The 21,775-nt window shown below is 41.9% G+C and overlaps 1 protein-coding gene and 1 long non-coding RNA gene across 6 annotated transcripts in view; one reads left to right on the top strand and one right to left on the bottom strand.

Moving 5' to 3' along the window:
• Positions 1–21,775, top strand: part of LOC114801000 (nck-associated protein 5-like) — a 52,066-nt gene that overhangs the window by 3,884 nt on the left and 26,407 nt on the right. For 2 of the 5 annotated variants that reach the window (XM_028998944.1, XM_028998943.1), the window contains exon 2: positions 7,929–8,103. The exons of 1 other annotated variant lie outside the window; for it this stretch is intronic. The gene's annotated coding sequence lies outside the window, so the exon portion shown is untranslated. Of the gene's footprint in view, positions 1–565; positions 706–7,928; positions 8,104–16,773; positions 17,192–21,775 lie in introns of those variants that run through there. 2 more of the 5 variants (XM_028998945.1, XM_028998946.1) reach the window with 2 other exon arrangements.
• LOC114801004 (uncharacterized) lies at positions 112–20,151 on the bottom strand. Its single transcript, XR_003751459.1, has 2 exons — positions 19,905–20,151; positions 112–2,901 (listed from the first exon to the last, which is right to left on the bottom strand). It is a non-coding gene; the product is annotated as an uncharacterized LOC114801004 (long non-coding RNA).

Here is a 21,775-nt window from a genome sequence, read left to right on the forward strand (position 1 = left end):
ACGTTTATCAGGAGGGCTTCCAAAATGACAGCGCTTTGAATACGGGGAGAATTTGACGGGTGGAAAAACAAAAAAAAAAATAAGGGGCGGGGGGTTATTTCGCTGATTGTGTTTTTTTTTTTTTTTTTTTTAACTGCTTGGGCATGATATTAATTGTTCGACGCGCATGATTGCTGTTCATTGTGTAAGTAGAAGCTGACCCGTAAACAACCCTGACCACATGCTTGCAATAAAACTTTTGTGTTTAATGCCGGCATCGCTTAAGTCTTGCGGGTTTAGTTGCTTTTTCTGGTGCTGGGCCAGAGGTTGACTTTTCTTTGGAGGGGCTTGCGCTGCCAATGTTTATCTCTCCTTGCTAAATCCCCTCATTACTTCTGCATGTGTGTTTCGGGCTCCTTACCTCATTCATCCTTTTCTCTTCATGCTCTTTATTTCACAGATGTCTCCTCAGAGACACAGTAGTAGAATTTGGAATAAACGGCATTTACAGAGCTCCTGTGAAGCAATAATAATTCAGCATATGTGAATTGAAACAGCGGACTTTACTTCGGTCACATGGTCCACTGAAAAACGAGTCCACGAGTCGAGCGTGGGGCTCGTGATTCTCACTCGTTTTCTTTCGAATGACCAGATTTTAGCTGACGCGCCTCTGCAGTGGCTTCCGTGGCTCAGAGCGGCGCCTCTGTCCTGTTCCGTCTCACTGGGGTAAATCTTCGTCCTTAATGTATATTTCAAAAACCTTTTCCGTTCCATTCCCCCCTCCCTCCTCTGTGTCCATCTCTCATTTTTCACCCTGATGCTTGTGCGTTACATAATCCAGGGTTTGACAAATACACTCATTGCGCGCTAGATAAAAGCAGCTACTATTTTTAGATGCTGTTTGTAATGTGCCGTTTGATATGAGAGGCTGTGGGCAGGTTTTACGGTTCTCGTCGGCTTCACCGCTTGATCCCGAACATTCACGTTTTGTCGCCATATGACTGTGATTCGTTTGACCTTTGTCTTTAAAAACCACTTTCCCTGAACAAGGTTAATAGTCTCTACAGTGCGCTGTTGTTGAAACGTGTGAAACTGAAAATCAGCTGGACTAGTTTCCGTAAATGAACCCCCCGGCGTGTGGTGGGTGCGTCTCTGTGACTGTTGTCCAGGCCTGCTGAACCACGGCCAAGTAGAGCGACAGATTGTTAGGCAAATGCGACAGTGGAACAGTTTTGTGTGTGCTCCACGGGCATCTTCAGGATGTCGGAGGACTCGCGTTTCTGAAGGTTGCCAAGTTGTTCTGTTGCATTCGGCACTGAGAGAAAACGGGATTTCAGTACACCTAGAATCAACCTCAGATGTAGCTAACCTGGGCACAGTACACCGCTCAAAGAATCTGTGTCATGTTAATTCCCCCATAGGAACACTGTAAATGACCCTCTTAATTGCTTGAGTAGGATTTATCCTGTCCCCAGAATTCTTGGTCCATATAAGGGCCGTTGTATTAGTGCATTTAAAAGTGCAAAAAAAAGTGTTCTGATTGTTCAATAAGACTTTAGGACTTTTGGCCAATCAAGACTTGCAGCTTCACTTCATTTATCAACTAAATTTTATATCCAGCTTTCTGGAACATCCCCCAGGATTTACATTGTATTTTGGAAGAATATGCTTTGTGTCCCTGTTGTATTTAGTTATGTTTTTATTGGTTGGTTTGGTGGCGAGATATGACTAGTCTGTCTTTTTGTCCCTGACCCTAAGAAAAAGCCCAGATGTTATTTTAGATGGGTCAGCAGTGACACAGATTCCCACACACCAAACCCTACCCTACATCTTATCTTTACTTTCTCTCACACAATCACTTTTGTCTAGGCGTTGTTGCCATGGTGCCATATCACTGCAGCGCCCTCCTCCCCCTTTGTTTGATGTTTGCTGTTTGGGATCCAGTTCTGGCATGCTGTACTATTGGGTAATTACTACTCAGAACTCAGCAGGGGTGGTAGCATACACACTCAGAGACACTGCATCTTTCTTCATGCGTGCACACACACACACACACACACACACACACACACACACACACACACACACACACACACTCTCAGACAGCATTCAAGTGTCTGAATCTCTTGGAGACATCTCTGCTACGTTCACATACTCGCCAGTGGTTGGGATTAAGTGCATCCAGTTCAGTTGCCATTGTTTACATGTCATCTCTTTTTTTTTTTTTTTTTTGTTTGGTTCTGTTTTCATTTCATGGTTTCATATTTGCTGGAACGTTGCCATTTGTGTACATTGTACAGCAGTTTTGAGCATTCTAAAACTGTATGATAAGTGTTATGTAATACCCTGTAATTGGATACAGTATTAATAGCTGTATTTTGTTCTCCAGAACACTGCATCCATATTGTATGTAGTAGCTTTGTAAATGTTACTGGAATGCAGCCATTGTCAAGCATAATTCAGATTTGCGTGTAAAAATTCATGTTTTTTTATATTTATTTCAGACCAACACCACACCCCCCGAAGAATGTGTTTTCTTGCAAGAGAATGCCTTGTGTTTCATTGTCGATCGGATGTTGAACATACTGGCCTCTTTCTGACCTAGTGAATGAATCCATAAAAAACTGGAATAAAAGCAAGCATATTCTCCATTCTCCAGCTTAGTAAATGTGGTGCATGAGGGAAGTGTGTTTTCTGGCAATGCTGGTGGTGTGTCTCGGAGAGAAAAGGGGGTCATCCCTCAGTGCTGGCGCTGGTTAATCACAGTCAGGACGTTCCCTTAAGAGGCTTAACCCAGCGCAATGCTGGTTCTGCCCCCCACTCTCCAGTAAAGAGGTCAGCTGGCCTCTCAGACGGCAGCCCTGCAGCTAACCCAGCCCACAAGCAATTGCATTCTATAGATTATTACTTACAGATGTGCTGCTGAGGGAGGGAGTGGGGGAGAAAGTGAGGGAATGAGGGAGTAGGGGCGAGAGAAAGAGCTGCTCATTTCACAGTCTCAGTTTTCAGTCTATGTTTGCACTCCTTATTCAATAATATTTAAAATGCTCACACATACTCTTATTAAAAGAGAGGTGAATGCATTGTTTGCAATGTTTGGTTTTTAACATTTTGGATTTTTATTAGGGCTGCCAATTGATAACAAACAATAGCTTATGAATTAATGCAACAAATTAGTCATAATAAATCATTATTCATTTCTAAGGCCCCAAAAATGCTATGAACCATGTCACATGGTGTGACATATTTAAATTTATTTTTCTCTTTGTGCCTGAAATGCACCCCCTCAACGTTACAGTCATCTTCTCCCCTTGATCAACACTAACAATGAAGTAATTAACTATTGTCCTGACAGCATCACCGTCAATGACAAATGTTGTAAAAAAAAAATCGATTCTCAGATGCTAATTCAATTTCAGTATCAATGATCACTGCTATCGATACTTAAATTCCAATTTTGCATCTACTGGTTCATGGAAATTGCCAAAAGACTTCATCAATTTTCAACAGGCATCGCAGCAGACGGACCCTCCCCTGGGTACCTGGAGGACGTTTACAGGAGAAACACTTTAAACATAATTCTGCAGCACCAAGCATGCTACGAAATGTCAAATGCAAGAGCACCGTCTGGAAGTATTTCAGAAATCAGATGAACAGGAAAAAAAAAATGGACAAGCCCTTTCGCAAAAAGTTTTTCAAAGTTTTCGCTATCAAAGCGAGCAGGACAACAAATTTAGCAAAGCATTTGAAACAACATCACTCCGATATTACATATTATGTTTGTTGCTCAAACGTAATCTAAATATTTTAATTGTCACTGTCAAGCAATACTGTTAAAGTAAGTTAAGCGAAGACACAGACATTCATATAGTTATCTAATATTTTGGAGTGCTTTTTTAGTTTGGCTCAAAAACATTAAAATACATTTCTTTCATTTATTTGTTCAATGTTTTAATACATTTTCATCACTTTTGTTTATATTTTTAAAAAATTAGACATCTTCAGAAATCGTTTGGTAAAAACGATCAACAAAAGTACACCCCCCCCCCCCCCCCCCCCCCCCCCCCCCCCCCCCCACGACTCCAAACAGGTGATACCACCGTCACCAGCTCACATGACCCATTATGCAATTTATAAACCTAGTTGATTATAGTCAACCAATAGTCAGCTATAAAAATAGTTTGTTGGAGCCCTAGTGCCAAATTTCATTTTTCTATTTCTCCCACACTTCGTTTACATTAATTTCTCCCTCTACATCCATGATTGTTTCTCTCTTCCAGATAATTTGCAACTAACTAGAACACATTTCTAGCCAGAATTTTCTGGTTTTGTGTGTTCTCTTGTGAACCTCTTCTGCCATTTTGTTTTTCTGCACGAAGGAAGAGTTTAAAACTCTGTGGAAGCTTAATCTCATTGTGAAAGAGGACATGGGGGTATTTTGATACACTTGTTTTGCTTTGCTCTACTGCACTTCTTTCCGTCCTAGGCCACCATTGCCCCATTTGAAACACTGGCCATGTGAACGTTCTCATATTTGAACAATGTTATGTCCAAGTTTGCTCTATGGCACTTTTGGAAGCTTGCTGGTATGGATTTGGGTATATTATGATGTGTGGAGCTCATCCATGCATCACAAGTGCGCTCTGTCATTAAGGCAAAATTTTTACCAGACACTCAGATTTCCATACATTGTTTTCTAATGAATAATAACACATTGCAGAACCTGCGGCAGCTACAGCAATGACATGCAACACAGACATGATTCCAAATTTGCGCTTGTGTAATAAAATGATTTGAGGTTCTGAGAGCATATGGTGCTTTAGTTTTGCCTCGGGACAGTTGCAGAAGCTCACAGGAAATGCATTGATTTATTAAAATGCCAAATGGCAGAGGCTGGCATGATGGGTGACAACTTGACAGGAGTCCCTGGTGTTGGCATCATAATGTAGGTCAGAAGAGCTGCCTGAGATTCCTTTCACTCACGTTAGCAGCCGCTGAGAGCGAAGCAGCCAGATTCACACAAGATGGGGAGGATTGCAAGATGGAGAGTGAGCAAAGTCTCTGCTTCAGGGCTAAACTCCACAGAGCCAGGGTTGTGTTTTCTGACAAAACCTTACCATGTGTGTGGCCAGTTGCTGTCTGATGGCTTCTCTGTCTAGAATTATTTTCTGCAGCCTGTAATAACCAGTGTTCAACTTCATCTCCTCAGCAATTATGTAATTTTGTGAAGATTGGGAATTTGCTATTTGAGAGAAGCACTTCAGAAAACATTAAATATGAGCCAGAAGAATGAATGGTTGAAATCTGAGCGTTGTGTTTTTCATATTTCTGTAGCAATAACAAGAAGCAATGGCCACTATTTTTGAGAGTGGGACTGGTTCACTAGTGTAGTGTAGTGTACACAGAAAAAAAAAAAAAACAATTAAGAAATGAAGTTTGTGCAGTTGAGGTATTGATGTGCACGGGTGTTAATCACCAAGAATAAGGACATAGCGTGCATGAGAGGTGTCAATCATTGGCCTTCATAACATTTACTAAGTTTCTGAATATCTAGTAGGGCTGTGCAATATGGACAAAATAATCATATTGCGATTTGTTTGAACGAATATTGCGATTGCGATTTTGGCAACTGTTTTTGCTTTTTCAAACAAGCTACATACATTCTAAATGTATTCAGTGCACAAGAAGTGCATAACAAAACATTTCACAATGAAATAACATAGTAATGTGTTTAATAAACAAAACTGTAATAAATTGTCTTAAAAGCAGACAACATGGAAAAAGTAAAGATTAACTAACCTCAATTCCAGTCATAAAAATAAATAAAAACTAAAAACAGAAAAAAACAAAATGTTTTTTGCTAGAAATGAGTGCGAGATGGCAGCTGGTATCTTTTGTCAAGTGTCCTGTGAATTAGTCCTCGGAAGCCGTCTTTACTGACGATGTGCGCAGGCATCATATCTTTGCATATATGATAGGTGATTGCGTCAATAATTTCTTTGTGGCGCTTTGATCCGTTCTCATAAGGCACGGCGCTTGCACATGCTTGAACAATGGATACTTGTAAAGTAAAGTAAAGTAAAGTAAAGTGAAGTGGTTGTCACATGTGATACACAGCAGCACAACACACGGTGCACACAGTGAAATTTGTCCTCTGCATTTAACCCATCACCCTGAGTGAGCAGTGGGCAGCCATGACAGGCGCCCGGGGAGCAGTGTGTGGGGAATGTGTTTTGCTCAGTGGCACCTCAGTGGCACCTTGGCGGATCAGGATTCGAACCGGCAACCTTATGATTACGGCGCCTCTTCCTTAACCGCTAGGCCACCACTGCCCAGGCTGTTCAGGCTGTTCAGGCTGTCTTTGTGTGCTTTTGTTTGTTTCAATGGTCTTTGTCGACATGCATTGATCATGCAGTTTTTTATGACGAGGTGTTGGAACAGATTTGTAGTATTGCTCCGTTTCATTGGAATAATCATTTCACAAGTCTTGCAAGTTACCTTGCTCTGTGACACATCCTCTCTCCTGAATCCAAAATACTCCCAAACGAATGACGTTGAATTTCTCTTTGGCACCAAATCATTTTTATTTTGACCTGCATCCATATTTTATGTTCTTTCCTCCCTCTCACCTATTCGGTTCTCCCGCTCAGCTTCGTTGTGCGCTCTGATTGGTTAACATCTTTCTCATGCTCAGCTTAGCTTGGTGCGCTGTGTCAGCTCTGATTGGTTGACATATTAAATTAATGCGCACAAGAACGTATTCTGATTTATTCTGATAAAATCGCAGGTTTAGAAATCGATTGTGCAATAGCAATGTTTCAAGTAGCTTCAACATAGACAAGAAACAGAAACAGACACCTTGGATGCAGCTTGAATAACCAGCTGTATGACCCGAAGGGTGAATGGATAACCAGATGAAGATTGGTCAAAGGTCCAAGGTCACAGGTCGCAGGCCCTCACTGAAGAAAAAATTCTTTTTCTTCTGGACAGCAGAGGCCCCCTGGACTCCTTGGTTCTCAGATCGCCTTCTAGCCAGCCATATTCTCCACCACATGTAACTTTTGTTTTAGGCCAAAGGTCTGGGGTGATGACCTCGGTCTCCTAGTTGTTTGATTACGTGCTCCACAGGTAGCTGCCAATATAGAAAGCTTGCTGAAGCAGGATTAATGAGCATTCAAAGTGGCTGGAACCATGTGACTGTCTTCATTGTCAGGTGATCAATAGGTTTTCACCCCTAAAAAATTCCAAACAAAAACACCTTTTGACTTTTTCACGTATGGATAAACCATTAAATTGGGGGGGAAGCATATTTCCAGTTTCGCAATGTGATTGGCTAAGTGGCTTTATAGGCCTAGGTAAAAAAAAAAGCACAAAGAATATTCTGAACATCAGAAAGGCTGCACAACTTCCATAACTCATTACAGAAGATACGTTTCTCACTCAAACTTTTAAGATGTCTTTATAGCGGCAATAGCCATTCATATCTCATGTTTTTATTTAATGTGGCCGCAGCTCTCCAGTGCTGTAAAGTAATGAACACCCTATTACGTATTATTGCTTAATCAGTTCACATTCTTGCTCTATGACCATGCTAAGAGCATTAGGTTATTTAGAATGATGCACGGATGCTAATCTGGGTTGGAATCAGACCTCAAACTTGTCAGGCTGCTTCACAGCAACAAGCCGCATTGTTATTGTGGGTGAGGCTGATTTGCTTGATTAGTTTTTTTTTTTCCTTATTTTCACAAAGATCTTGTGCTAAATGATTCTGTGGTACTTTGCGCAACGTTGGGCTGTGGCTTTAACTGTCTGAGATATGTGGACAGCATTAGCATGTGAATGCCTGTTGACAAAGGATCACACACCATTAACAGGACTAAACACCTACCAAACCCCAGGAAACCTACAGAGAAACCTTACTTACTACTTACTTACTTACTACTTTTCAGAATTCCCAAACGGCGTTCCTTCTTCAGCCATGGTAATGTGATGCCGTGTTGGGCTGTCAGTGCGAAGTTCATGAGGAGTGTGGAGTAAAGCATGGGATTCACATCTGGAGCAAGGAACCTCGACCTGATTCCCTGGTGCCCAAGGCCCTCATAGTCAACATCTTAACATCCTGAGGTGAGACGACTATCTATGACTTCAATAGAACATGAGTTAAGGGTTCATATTTATCATTTACTGAACTTTGTTTTTAAGGTGTAAACATTTTAATCAAATGTATTTGTTATGGATATTTAAAATAATTAAACAAAAATGGTTTTACATAGCGAGACCCTACCATGGTTGTGGGGCATAGTGTGGGATTGCTGAATTCAGCGTCTTTGGAAAATCCAAATTGACAAGCAAAGCGACAGTCAGTAAGGTCGCCGGTGATTTCTACAGGATGCCAACCCTGGCCTCATCGACTTCCGGGTCGGCACCCACTGCGGGCATGCTGGTGCGAGAACCGTGACACCACCTTGTAGTGCTAGATGTAGTGCCAGAAACGTATCCAAGCACAACAAATAGCCATTAAAAAAACTTTTTAAATGGGTGGCTCTCATGCAGCCGATGCCACACTCTCACGTTTGCTGATCACTAGACTGGATAAGAGAATATTATTTCCAAAGGACATGAAACAAGCTTGTTTTTTTAATGACTGCTATTTTGACTGTTGTGCGCGGAAAGCTGAAAGAAATTCAGAGCAGTGTTGCCCAATTGGACGGTTTTGAATTATACTTTGGGGTGGTAGTAGCCTAGTCGGTAAAAAAAAACAGTTCAAACCCCTTTTACTTCCATTGCGTCCCTGAGCAAGACACTTAACCCTGAGTGTTAAGGAGGACTGTCCCTGATTGTAAGTCGCTCAGGAAAGGGGGTCAGATAAATATCTTATTGTTTGGCCTTTTTTTCAACATGGATAGTTCATAGACCAGAGGATACATCTTTAAATCTGGGTAAAAAAGGAGGGGCCGGGGCGAAGTAACTGGTGAGAATGAAGGTAAGAAAGGTGTGCTGGCATGCGGGTATCTCAGGCTGAAACAGCTGAAAAATCTGTGTTGTTCATTAGGCTATTGCAAACATGGCCGCTTAGGTCTTTAATGAAAGAGAATGTTAGTTTATGTCACTAAACAAGAATAGCTGTTAAATGTCTGCCGCAAATCTACTCGTTTTGGTTTGCTAAGCGCGCCGGCTTTCAGTTTCACTGAGGGGGTTCATTGTCAAATGTTTCGCGTCACAATGCTGACAGATTAGCTGGATTAGTCCATAGCTCACGTTGAGCCCGGGGATTAGAGGTCCAGCGAGCCTCTGTTGTGGTGACCAGTGTGTGCTACGATCGCGGTTTGATATGGGTGGCAGTAGCCTAGTGGGTAACAAACCCACCATTGAACCAGAAGAAGACCCAGGTTCAAACCCCACTTACTACCATTGTGTCCCTGAGCAAGACCCTTTAATCCTGAGTGTCTCCAGGAGAAAGGTGTCTGATAAATGCCGTTAATGTAAATGTTTTTTAGATAGTCACTTTGCAGCAAATAGGGGAATGAGAGGAGTGTGACTCTGGGCTGGTGAGAAAGAGAGACGCCATCTGTTGATTTAATTATTTTCAATTTAAGATTCTCCTTGATGAATTATTCAAATTATCATCAAGAAGCATGTGATTTCTTTCTGTTTTCCTCACATCCTGTTCAGAATATAACTGTGTGAAGTCGCTGCCTGGTTTTTATTACTGTGTTTTTTACACAGGCACAACTTCAGATTAAAATGTAGGTTTGCCTCACCCTTAAATTTTCACGCAACTGCTTGAGACTGTCAGGTGCAAAATTACAGAAAGTGCAATCTCTCATTTCCCCACAGAAGCTCTTATTCAGAGTGACTTTACGGTGTCCATCATTGTTCACTAGAATGCCATTATATTAATAACCCAACCTTTTTATTAAATATACACAAGCGCCCTTTTTAATCTATTTCCTAAAAAGGAACATTTTTAGCTTTTGTTTGGAGATCTTTAGTGACTCAGCTGTTTGAATATTTAGTGGAAACCAGAGGAAAGCCTGTCTAGAGAACATACCACGAGAAATTGGGAAGACTGAAAACAGGTTATGCAGTATTCTGGATCAGATGGATTTGTTGAGTAGTGCTTAGGGACGGACCATCCAGAAGTGAGTTATAGTAGTCCAGTTTGGAGATGTCTAGACATCAGACTAGTTATCTATGTGTTGAGAAAAATGGACAAATCCTTCTAATGCTGTAGAAAAGGATCGACGCGAGTGAGGAAAAATTGGCAATGTAGGAAATGTAATGTGTCTATACTCAAAATGAATTAAATACGACTCGTCTCGTCTGTCCACAGCTTGTTGTAATTTTGAATAATGTGTTTGTCATTTTCTTGTGCCAGGTGCACAAATAGACACACACACACAGTGCACACTTGCTAATACACATGGCTAACAACTGCCATCCCCTCAGGAGGTCAGGCATTCCAGCATGGCATAGCTGGAATTCTGTGTAATCATGACTAGCTGCTTTCTTCACCATCCGCTCACATGTGACTGTGTCCTCCTGGGTGTGGATAATGACTTTCTGTGTGTATGCTGAAAACACGAATGCTGTGTGATGGTGCCTTTTTAATTTCACATGAATAGTTGGAAGTGGATTCTGTATTTATTAAATATCTCAGTGGATTTGGGATCAGTATTTCAGGTTCCAGAAATGGCCTTTCACAGACCCCATGATTGGTCAAAACCATTTTGAACTGCACTTCTAAGTGCTGAGCTTGGGACTTGATCACTATTCTAAGGTGTCCTCAGTATTTGCTCATATAAAAAAAAAAGAAAACTAAATTAAAACCAACCATCCATCGCTTTGTGTGCTAGTACACACTTGGAGGCTCACTAAATGTGGTCACTGTGTGTGTTTGTGTTTTGGGGGACTTGCCAATCTCCCTTATGACCTTTCGCTGTGAAACACTTGAAGCACATGTGTCGCTGTGAAGACGTTTGTGAGCTTTACGTGTGCCGACAACTGAGCTTCACCACGCCCTAACACTCTCTGGGACATTCAGACAAGCTGCTAATGTGTGTCTGTCTGTCTGTGTGTGTGTGTGTGTGTGTGTGTGTGTGTTTGTTAGCATACCAGGTCACAATGTGTGGCAGAGTAGTGTTCTCTGGTGCCATTTTTTTGCTTGAAAGGGCACATTGTAACACTGCGGGTTTGTGGTAGTCCAGGGGCTGTGTGTGTGCGTGTGTGTGTGGCTTCTGGCTCTTGTATGAACTGACAGAGGTCTGGTGTACACCAAGCATGTGTGAGAATTTAGTCACAGCAGCATGACCTTGCTGATCCTGCTTCAGTTTGTTATTTTGTCTACATTTGTTTTGTTTGGTCTCATAACTCTCTTGGGCACAGGGCTGTAAAACGCGCACACATTACACATTAACACCTCATGATCAACGCTTCCGCGGAAAAAAACCCCCACAGTGTTTAGGTTCATTCTTTTCCACTGTTTTGTCTACATTCCATCCACCTCCCCATTTCTCATTCACACCAATGTTTAGATCCCTTTGTGGATACTGCAATTCCCATTTCAAATGAAATTGGCAATTTTAAAAGGTACATCTCTGCATATTTTCTTTATCCATTTGTTGAAGATCTCTTATTCAATAATAGGACCAAGTCTTTATTATTCAAGCTACAGCATAATAGCAATTTTACTCTTATCATTTTAGTAAATGAATAAAATAATGGAATCAATTGTTTTGTTTGAATAGAATAAAATGTGATCTATAATTTTAATAAACAAATATCAGCAAGCATATTTTACACAAAATGGGCATGATTTCTATCCCTCAGTGCTGAATAATTCTTAAATTATTTGCCAGCGTTACAACATTTTTTTTGTAGAAATGGTTAGAAACAAAGTGACAGAAGTGACGACAAGGAGTGTTTTGTGTGTTTCTTTAATACAGTATTTAGAGGGGTGTTTTTTTTTTTTTTTTCCCCATCCCCCAAATTAACCCTGACTTCACAGTCCTCTGGGCTTCCTGACTGACTTTGGTGTCAGCTACCCCCATGCCATGGCACATTACAACACATTAACACACGCGCACACACACAGAGGCACACTCAGAGATAGCACCATACTGGCTTTGATATTACATCCGACCACAGGCAGCAGTGAACCCCATTTCCACATCCCACATATTCAATCAAACAGAGTTCTCACACACACACACACACACACACACACACACACACACACACACACACACACACACACACACACACACACACACACACACACAAAGAGTGACATATTCTGGTCACTACTTAAAAAGTGAGACCTCCCAACAACTCAACTGTGCCCTTTGATCTGCAGCCAGAGATGCCTCTTATTTATTTCTTCATATTTGCACCCCAGGCATGGATTTAAAGTCCCCTCACTCCCCCACTTTCTACAGCTTGCATCCTTTTTTGTGGCAGTTATATCTAATAACACAATCAACCATTAAATGAGGTATGTGTGTGTGGGTGTGTGGCATGAGCACATATAGGATTGCGAGTGGATGAGAGGAACATTTGAAAATAAGAAGTCCCATTTGCTGTGTGTGTGAATGAATGAAGCAACTCGATCACTGAGCTAATCATTATTTTCCTTTTACGTTGGGACTTCAATCCAGTTTTACTGGCGGAACAGAGATGATTGGAAGTGACCAGAAAATGTGCTTACTCCTGGGTTTTTGTGTGTGTGTGTTTAGGTAGATCTCATAATTGAGAGAGCTGCAAGGAACCCTCATTGATTTTGTCAGCCAGCTCTCTAGCCTCTAGAGAGTCTGACAGGATTAATTAGAAAAGGAGGGATGTAGGTCGTATGACAGGAAATTCTGTAGTGGGGTTGGGGTGGGGGGAGCTTAATTGGTCAAAGTCATGAACAAAATATGTTGAACCCTCCCCTGTTCTTTGACTCCACCCACATTCTGATGACAGTGTGCTGCAATAGCCTGCTCAGGAATTTTTTACCTGAGGGACGGTCACTTGTGAAGAATGGGGTGGTTGTGTGTCTGGCCCTTAATTGGTCTCCTTGGGGATGGTGTGGGAGGGATGTGTGTGTGTGTGTGTGCGTGCGTGTGTGTGCGTACGCGCGCTCCCTGGAGTTTTATTGTGTGAGTGTGTGTGTGTGTGTTTATTTATTTTATTTATTTTTTTCTGCGTGGGGGGTTTTATTGAGTCTCGTTGAGTTTCTCTGATCACCACAGGCCAGTTGAGCCTCAGGGCGTGTCCCTCTTTATGCTACAGAGTCAGTATTTTAACTCATCTTGTCATATTTGACATACTAAAGGTCTGTGCAGGTCACTGACACCATTAGGAACTATAGCACAGGAAGAAAAGCACTACCTCTTTCATTCTTACAGACACACACAAGCTCAACACGCGCACACACACACACACACACACACACACACACACACACAGTGTAATCACACTAGCACACAGAACTGACAACCTCATCTAATCTGAACACAAACCCGGAGAGAAATGCTCCTCTCTGCATATGTAGTCCACATGCAGGGAATGTCATTGTATTTATAGTAGTGAGACATGGAAGCCAGGAATCTCATCGTCTTTAGTATTCATGAAGAGTAAGTTCCTGCCTTTATATATCATTCATTTTTAGTTCTGTGGTCTACAAGCCCTTCTGCTTTTTTTCTTCTGTAACCTTCCTGAACTATGTACTGTGAATTATTTAGCAGGCCATATATATCCCTAATCCAATGAGAGGAGTACTTATGTAGAAACTGTTTGTTTTCGCTTTTGTTGCATTTGGCCAAGATGCTATGTGTGTGTCATGGACTGTGGTGGCCTAGCGGGTAAGGAAGGTTGCCGGTTTGAATCCCGAGCCACCAAGGTGCCACTGAGTAAAGTACGGTGCCCACTGCTCACAAAGGGTGATGGTTAAAGGGAGAGGACACATTTTGTTATGTGCACCGTGTGCTATGCTGTGTTTCACAGTGACAATCACTTCACTTTCACTTCCATGTTACTGTGTCAGCTGTGATTTGTCTTGTTTTTACAGCCCATCCTGATCTCTATTATCACACCTTATCTTGCTCATTGAGGACGTTAAACAGAGTGTCTGCTGTAAGCTTTCTTATGTGTTTCTCTCACTTTTACCCTTGTGAGGGTAGAGGCACTGCAGCTTTAAACACAGCAGCACTTTCCTGTGCATGTCAATGTCTGTGTTAAACCATGATTTAAAATAATTGTATAGCTGTAATGTGATTGTAATTTCATTCGCTTGTAATGTGAGGATTAGTAACGTGTGAGAACTAAACTTTAATAAGAAAAAGTGATAGAACTCTGGTTTCTTTGTTCCTAAAGAATGTATTCACACCAGCTTTTTTGTAATAATCATTTATGGAGATTCATTGTTCAGCGAATAATTCGCAATATGTGTCACACACTGGTGGCCACTGATGTCGAAAGGCGCAGACTATAGTGTTTGGAAAGAAAAGAGGACACTGCAACATCTTTGTCTTTACTTTTAATCCCACATATATGTACTTCTGTCACTCAGTATGCCTTAATCTAAATACCACTTTTACTGCCATTTGAAAGAGTAATCCATCGTAAAAAATATACATTGTGCAGTAAACAATATCCCTAAGCCACTCATGCAGTGTGGATTGCACAGATGTGGGATTGTAGGATTACTCAGATGTTGGTGTGTAAAGCCGTGATGTAAAATGGGCTAAAATTTCCACATTATTTGATTTTTGTTCATGCAAGAGACATGTGTTGCTGTTAGGACCATTTCAACGTGTCATTGGTAGGATCTTTGCTATAACTGGTATTATGTTGTAACTGCATTAATGTCTTCTGCTTCAGTTTTAGCCCATTTGCACAACACATGCGTTTCATTTGATTATAGAAAAAAATGCAGTGTAAAATGTACAGATCCTATGGGAGAGGATATTTCTAGACATCTTTGATGAAACCGACATCCAGACCTCAGACTGAAGCGATAACAAGCCACACTTTGATGCTTTCAAGATAGTCCAGACGGCCAGAAATAAAGTATGGAATTTAGATGTCAAGAAACCACATGTGAGCCTGAAGTAGGTCAAAGTGTGAGAAGAAGATAGAGATGAGTGTCACACAGGCATGGATGGGGGTATCGCCACACTGTAATCAGGTTAAATAGCTGACAGAAGGTGCATGTCAGGAAAGAGGCAGCGATGTTGCTGATAGGACTGGTGTGTGAGTGCGAGAGAGTGATAAGAAGGAGAGGTCTAGTAGATATTGGAGCTTTCTGACCTTGAATTGCCTGTGTTTTTCCTCCTTCACTGGACTGGTATGAAGTAATGTGGAATATAGGTTTGATGTTGTGTATTGATGGGCCTTAATATGAGCTTAATTCTTTATTAGTAAAACTATACTAATAAAACTAAAACTGTTGGAGTGAAAACTGTCAGTGTGTACAAGCCTAGTATGTAAGGATAGTTAATTTCTTTAGTCAATAACATAATAAAATATTAATATTAACAGCATCTGACAAATGTGTGAAAAAACAAAACCTTTCAAAAATATTAGAAGTAAGACTAGTATTTTTGTAAACATTGTGCTAACAAGGGTAGTAAGTGGGTTTCAAACCTGGGTTCATAGGCAAGTATTTTACGAACTATTCCACTATTGGAAGTTATGTCTTTGGATATTTTCTCATTTCAAGAGTACTGCTATGTGAAATTCATGTCCATAATATTGCTGTTTTCATAAAGTTGAAGCAAAATGTTCTATATTAAAAATGTATATTTTTAAAATGTAAATTTAATCTCACAATAGAGTGTTTATCTTTTTCTTTCAAGTGGAAACAGACAATTAACATAATCAGGCACATCTGACTTTCTAAACAGTGTCTTTTCTACGCTGGTCCCTTAAAACAATGAGAAATGCTTGTGGAGTTCTTCTCTGTCCCTCAGACGCGTTTGTGCATGTTAGTGTGTCAGGTGAAGTCATACTGAAATAAAACTCAGCCCGTTTTTGGCAAAACTGATGTTTTGACAACATTGTAAGATACGGGGATGGAATGAGACACGATGAGGTGCTTTATTTGATCTCCACTTCACTCCAAAGATGCTTCAGCACTGGAAAAATGGTGACACAAAACCGCCCTTTATTTCAGCGGCGGCTGGGACCGCTGTCTGACTCCCCATTCTTTTTTTATTTTTGGGGAGGGGGTCTGCTGAAGGTGGACCAAGGAGGAACAGATTGCTTAATCCGTCTAGTGTTGTCAGACGCCTCTCCTCCTCCCGCTTCCCGCAATTTGAATACTCTGCACTTCTTTTTTTGTCTTCCGTGCCCAGTGAGAGAATCAAATTTCCATTATCGATTGGGAATTATGATTGCTCCAGTTCCCCGTCCCAGTGCGGGATCATTGTCTGGGAGTGTATTAAACGCCAGCTCGCTTTTCACATGCTGCAAATCCTCTTAGCGGGGTACGCCCCCATTTCCCCTTGTAGAGCCTGTGTGTGTTTGTGTGTCTCTTTGTGTGTATGATACATATACACAAGGGAGACACACACACACACACACACACTCATGTGCATACAGAATGCACATTAGAAAGCTTTGTTTCAGCCCAGCAAAGAGAAGTGTCCTCTTCTTCTCCTCCTCCAGCCAGCAGTGCTGGGGTTAAATCCCAGCCGAGACAGTGAAAGGGGGAAGAAGGGAGGAGAAGAAGGTGGAGGAGGTGGGGCGACAGAGGGGCTCGTCCACAGCTGTTGTAGCAGGATGGCTCTGATGCTGAGGGGGAAAATCCTGCGCTCTTGTTCTCTCTCTGTCGCTCGTTCTCTCTCACTTTGTCTTGAGAACCGCGGCCCGGCCCTTCGGAAAAGTGACAGACGCGGCAGCCGCTGCAGATGACACACACCGGCACACGCTACGGACCGGCTCTGCTGCTGACTCCACAACTGCTGCTGCTGACTGCATAACGCAGCGTACACACACACACACACACACACACACACACAAAGCTGCGTCTGTTTCTGCGTTATGAACCTCAGCTCCAGTGCCAAGAGTTTGTTCATGTGTCGGCATAGTGAGGGGTGCGCTGTGAGCACCGGCTCTGGCGGGATGCAGTGATCATGCTGCATCAGGAATGGAGTAGCAGGGAACAACAGAGCTGTATGGTTTTGGGATTTCCTGTTTTTGTTTTCTGATTCACATGAGCGAGGACAAGGTAAGGTGTGTGTGTGTGTGTGTGTGTGTAAGCACTATATTCAAATACACAGTTGGAAACCTATATGATCTATGGTCATGTGAGTTGTTTATTGTGTGTACTATATGTGGGACAGTATTTGAATCTGTGTGCTCTGGTGCAGTGGTGTGTGTGTTCGTGATATTTGTGCACGTGTGACAAATGTTGCGTGCTCTGCCAGAATGCTAATCTTTTTTTTCTGGCACCGGTCGTGCTGTTGGGGTTGATCTCGGGCTGATCCTCCATGTGCACACGATGGTGCTACTGATTTAGGGATGTGTGTGTGTGTGTGTGTGTGTGTGTTTGGAGAGAGATACATCTTGGGTAATAATGACACCTGGACTGGCATGTAGGAGACGACCAGGTTACTTGGTGCCATGACATCTGTGCGCTTTTTTGCCATTGCAGGGAGCTCAGCCAAAATTAGCCACACCACAGCCTCCTCCCACGTGAGGGGGGGGTTAAAATCCCCAAATTAATGATTTATGAATGTACCTGATTTTAAAATGTTTATGATTGCAGTATATGACATGACCCATCCTTTATTTCAACTTTCAATCTCAGACAAGACAAAACTTTGTAGTTAATTTGAGAAAACAGAACTTCTCTTATGAGACTCAACGTATAGGCTGCAAAAAAGGACCCAAATCCACAAAGATCCCTCTAGAGCTTTTATAACAGACTATTCATCTATTCGTCAATTTTGCCGCACAGTGCACACGTTGTAACAAATCAGAATAATTGAATTCTTGCCCGAGTGGCTCAAACTGTAATTTTATCTCCCCGGGTGTGTGTTGTGAGAACTTTGAGAGGTTATTTGTCGGGTCCGCAGGATTGTTTTAAGTAGCCTTATTCACTCATTTGGATGGGTGGACTGCCTGCCACTGTAATCCATTGGGGTTGGGGGGCTTCATCAGGCTGTGTTGACTTTAACAGTCGCAGATAGAGGTGGCCCGTGTGTGCGAGTGTGTGTTTGTGGTCTGTGTCTGTGTGTATATAAGGATCAGTTTCATCAAGGCAGGGCACTCTGTATGTATGCACTTTGTGTGTGTGTCTTTTCAGTCCATGTAAAGCCTCTCTTATAGGTACATTAACTAACTTTTTACAAAAATGGCTCATTGTGTTCTGTTATTCAGGCCAGAATTTGATAGCATCTTTCTGAGATGTGGACCACTGAATGTAAAATGGCCTTTTTAGGTTGTGCAGTTGGAATGATAACATTTAAGGATAATTATAACTCTAGGTAGAAACTGAGCCTGGTAAAGGTTAATTATGTTTTTTTTTTGTTTTTTTTTAATGGACATTTACTTTTAGAGCTAATGAAAATGCAACCTGTTTTTGTTCCTTGTTTTAGAGAGTATATATGATGAGCTGTTATTAGTTTTCCAGGATCAGTAATAACAATAATTATAGTAAGATAAAACCATATACACACATATGTATGTATGTGTGTATGTATTTTCACATGTTTGCACGTCTGCTTGGCTCTTGTGGGATTTATTACTGATCATATGAAATGCAGCCATGTTTTAAAGCTCTCAGTAAAACCAGAGCAGAATGGAGGTCACCGCTGGGTCGTCAGTAGCCAGACTGGGAATGTCTGGCATAGCTGCCACTTTGCTGGGTCACTGTTCTCCTGATGACAGGTGTTTGGGGACTTCTGGCAATCGCTCCATGTGTTAAGGGTGTGGCCAGTTAATCATATCTGTGTTTTTTTCCCATATTTATGAGTGTATTTGTCATGTGGTCCATCATTAATTTTATTGGCATCAGTTTTTTGTAAGATCTGAGACTCAGATCTTACATGTACCCAGATTTAAATGTTCTAGAAACACTGAACTAATTTCTGTTAAGCCAGACTGATCACCCACACTGATTCAGTCAGTCCTACAGAGTTAACCTGCTGACTGTAGGTTAATCTCATACACTCACTTATCTTTTTATGGGGGAAAAATCTATTTGAGCTTAATTATTTTCCATGAATCACAGAGGAAAGTGATTATTTAGCTCATGTGTCTGATCTTTCCTGCAGAAGGAGGGGGTAGTCCTCTAGATGGTTTAAAGAAGGTAGACACAACACAGGTCTAGATGGAACAGCTGCTGTTCATCATAGGCCTGCACCTTTTGAATGCGCTTCAGTAAAACGTTTAGGGCTTTGGTAAAGAAAAAAAAACACAGAGGAGATGAAATGTCTGATGAAATATTAAGGTCCTGTTGAATGCCCATTAGAGGCAACTCAGCCGGCAGATCAGCCAAAAAAATGCATTACGATTTCTGAATTGCTAAATAACATGAGTGCGCAGGAATAGTGGTGTTTTCAGTCAGATACTTTCTAGATTTGTTGGTTTCTCCTAAATCTAATAGTTTAATGTGCTGAGCATACTAAATGAAGGTTAGGAACAAGCACATGCCAGGAATATTGTTTATGCAACATAGTCATGCCAATATGGAATTGGATATAATTTGACATAACCTTTTTGGCAAAATCTATAGAGGTTACACTTTATACAAATAATGAAAAAAAGCCATGTTGTCTGCTGTGGACGTTATAAGTCCATTCCGAATCTGAATGTATTGAAAACATTTCACATTTCACATGTAGCCTGTTCATAATGTATTTGGGGCTCAGCGGAGCACCGTGATAGAAACATTATAACTGATCAATAATGTTGTAGGGCTTTCACTGGCCCCTTACCTTCACTCTCGGCGTGGGCGGCTTTTCCGGGAACCTTCAGAGGAGATTGTCATTGACCTCATTGACCGCACCGCCATTCCAGGTTCTCGTATGCGAGTCGGACGCGTCTATTTTAAGACTCTTCTTTCGATTTACACGGCAGATTTTTCTTTGTGTATTTAACAGTTCTCTCTCTGATTTATATTTGACTGGAATGTGTCAGTTTCATTTCATTGAAAGCTTAATTGTTCCCTGCGAGTCGTCTCAAATCTCCCTGCCCCACTCTCCCCCTTCCCTAGTCAGCCCCGCCTCCTGCCTGGGATTCAGTAATTAATCCATGCTCGCTCCATCTACATTTGAGTTTATGAGTAGCTAATTACGAGTGTAGTGAAACGTGCGATAAACGCTATTTTGATATTTGCCACACGGTGTGTGACGGGAGAGGAGCTGTGCCCTTTGGGAAAGACGTCTCATCAGGGGTTCTGTGGCATTGGGAGGAATTCAGAAGATTGGAGGTACAGGGAAGTTGGCAGGGAGGGTGTAGTTCTTGGTGTGGGCTTAGAGGGGGGTGGACCTTGAGGCAAAAATACTGTTTGATTACATTCATGCCGAGCTGAAAGCGATCCATGCCCCCGCCCCCTTTGGAGTGTCTTTTATTCTGGTAACATATTTTTTGTATAATAATAATAATTTCTGCAGGATTCCTGTCCCCATTGGTCCATTTCATGTTCACATGCATTTGTCTGCGTCCTTTCTGCTTCGTTCCTGTTTGTATATTTCCGTACTTGTCTGCGTCACGCTCTTCCCTGTCTCTTTTTCTGTCTGTCTGTTTCAGCTCTGCTATGTTCTTCTGTCTTTATGCGTCCCCTCTTGTCTCCCTCTGTGATACTCTGTGTCGGGCGGCCTGTATATTTTCATCGTACACTTTTGTTGTGTTTCTACACTCCTCACTGTTATCACCTCTATGGTGGTCTGGTTCCCCCCACCCACGAACACCTTTTTGATCACTTCTGTCTGCTCCTGTGTCTCCTTGGCAAGTTACCCACACATCTCTCAATATAAGGTTTGTTCAGTTCGTCACTGTCATGCAGAAAGAATTCGGAGCATCTGTCTGCTGCAGGAGTCTCCAGGTGTGAGACTGGCGTGACTGTGTTTGGGGTTGGTCTGGGTTGGGCGGCTTTGGCTGTTTTCAAGCGTTATTAGTCTGTTTTAGGTCTTCATGTTGTCTGAAAGCCCTCCAGGGTGGCAGTCTACCAATGTAATGAGTCACATGCAGATTGGATGAGGTCATACCTTCATGATTTGTTCTGTGCCAGGTGGCCTTAAGCATTTCCAAAGAGCAAATGTCAAAACGAGCCCCTCATTTCCTCTTAAACAAAGGCTAATTAGGTTTTCGAAAAACGGTTTTAGGTTTTCTAACATATTTCTGCTAAATGCTGCATCTGCTTGGACATATTTCATTGTCTTCAACAACAAATCATTTCAAGTTTGACTTGAGTAAAACAGCAGGAAACAGGAAATTGTGAATGTGGAAGAATATATGCCAGAAACAGGTGCTCGTGTGTGGGGGATGGGACTCCCACCTGGCCAGCCATGCCCACTCCTCCTCTTTGGAGGCGGAACCCCTCGACTGCCCCACCCCACCCTCGGTTTTTGGAAGGGCAGATGCTGCACGTTGTTCAGCTAATTGTAGGGTTGGAGGGGGTCTGAAACAGCCGAAACAGATTAACCGTTTCTATCCCTAAAGGGGTGCTGGGTACCGAGGGACCCAGCTGAGGGTTTATGCTGCCTGTCAGGATAGATGTGGGATGTACAGATGAAAAGGGGATTAAAAACAGTTATATACATTAATAAAAAAATTAGTCTGCATACATTGTATATTCAAGGAACTT

The sequence above is a fragment of the Denticeps clupeoides genome, chromosome 12 (genome assembly GCF_900700375.1).
Source record: "Denticeps clupeoides chromosome 12, fDenClu1.1, whole genome shotgun sequence".
Lineage (NCBI taxonomy): Eukaryota > Metazoa > Chordata > Actinopteri > Clupeiformes > Denticipitidae > Denticeps > Denticeps clupeoides.